The following is a 1365-nucleotide window of genomic DNA, read 5'->3' on the forward strand; positions in this document are numbered from 1 at the left end:
GGATTGGTCTGAGAGCTGAAGATGGGAAATGGAAGTGGGTCAATGGAAGTGTTCTGACTGAAAAGTAAGAGACACATTCATAAACATTTTGAAGCATAAAATCTATCAGCCTGCATCTAAACATCATGTTCTTCCCTCAGCTCCTGGATACAACAACCTGCTACCAACGGTCAGTGTGTAATTTCTGTAGAGAAAGAAGGATGGAAATCAGTGAGCTGTGGTGCCAGAAACAGATGGATCTGCAAAAAGAAGGCTTTATCTCTTTAAACACTGCAGTCATACTTGAGAAGGTTACTGGGGACTCTGTAAAGATTCATTACATGGAAGATGATATCAACTGGCTTGTTCTTTTCTTTTCTTTTCTTTTATAGCAAAGATGAAAAAATGTAATCAAAGTGAGTAATTTTTCAAACATGTGTCTGTGTGTCACTGCAAAAAAACAGACACTAATGATACGAGCAGTTAGATCTTGGACTATATTGGCACTGTAAGTCTGACACCAGCATTTAGGAAAATACAGTCACTGACCTAAAGAGGAACTAAACTGTTTAATATTAATGTTAGCAGAGCAAGATTATTCAACAGTTCTAGCGCGCACACCCATTACTAAGCCATAAATAATGACGGAGGAATAAAACACGGTGGGGCATCAGCGCTCGTGCTGGAACTCTGCTCAGGAGGAAAACTTTATTGAATAAAAAAAACAAAACACTTCACGTGTCACATCACATGTCAATCACAGCACATCTTATTGGTTGTTGCCATTGTTCATCGCACAAGATCTTTGTTAACACATTGAGAGCACATTTGTTTCTATTATGTCAACAATTAATAACTCTGAATGTGCTTTTCTTCTGCCTTGTTAGAGATGTAGTGTTTATGATTTGTGTATCAGCAGATTGATGAAAGGGACCAACAAGACTGCTCAGTTTCCTGTTTGTCACAGTTTACGTTGTTGCTACTGATTGGCCAAAAGGGGGCGCTGCAGTACTTGTTCTCAAGAGGGTCTGGTTATTATTTGTATTCTGATATGACCACTGGCAGGTGAAGTTAACTACACTCAGTATCTACTTTACATTACATTTGCTCATTTAGCTGATGCTTCTATCCAAAGCTACTTACAATTGCTGTATATGTCAGAGGTCGCACGCCTCTGGAGCAACTAGGGGTTTAGTGTCTTGCTCAGGGACACATTGGTGGATGTGTCACAGTGGGGAGTTGAACCCAGGTCTCTCACACCAAAGGCATATGTCTTATTCACTGCGCCATCTTTTACTTACATGCATGGTTTGTGTCGCTTTCCTGGGAACACATGGCACCAGATGCACTATGGGAAGAAGGCCTGTCGATGGAGGCAGTGTGATG

At 40.7% G+C, this 1365-nt stretch overlaps 1 protein-coding gene and 1 long non-coding RNA gene across 2 annotated transcripts in view; both read left to right on the forward strand.

The window, feature by feature from the left end:
- Positions 1 to 337, forward strand: LOC123967671. The gene is made up of 2 exons (XR_006824311.1): positions 1 to 64; positions 141 to 337. It is a non-coding gene; the product is annotated as an uncharacterized LOC123967671 (long non-coding RNA).
- LOC123967660 (asialoglycoprotein receptor 1-like) overlaps positions 1 to 1365 on the forward strand; it is a 62945-nt gene that overhangs the window by 3806 nt on the left and 57774 nt on the right. The gene's annotated exons all lie outside the window — the stretch shown is intronic.

This window comes from Micropterus dolomieu, linkage group LG03 (genome assembly GCF_021292245.1).
Source record: "Micropterus dolomieu isolate WLL.071019.BEF.003 ecotype Adirondacks linkage group LG03, ASM2129224v1, whole genome shotgun sequence".
NCBI lineage: Eukaryota > Metazoa > Chordata > Actinopteri > Centrarchiformes > Centrarchidae > Micropterus > Micropterus dolomieu.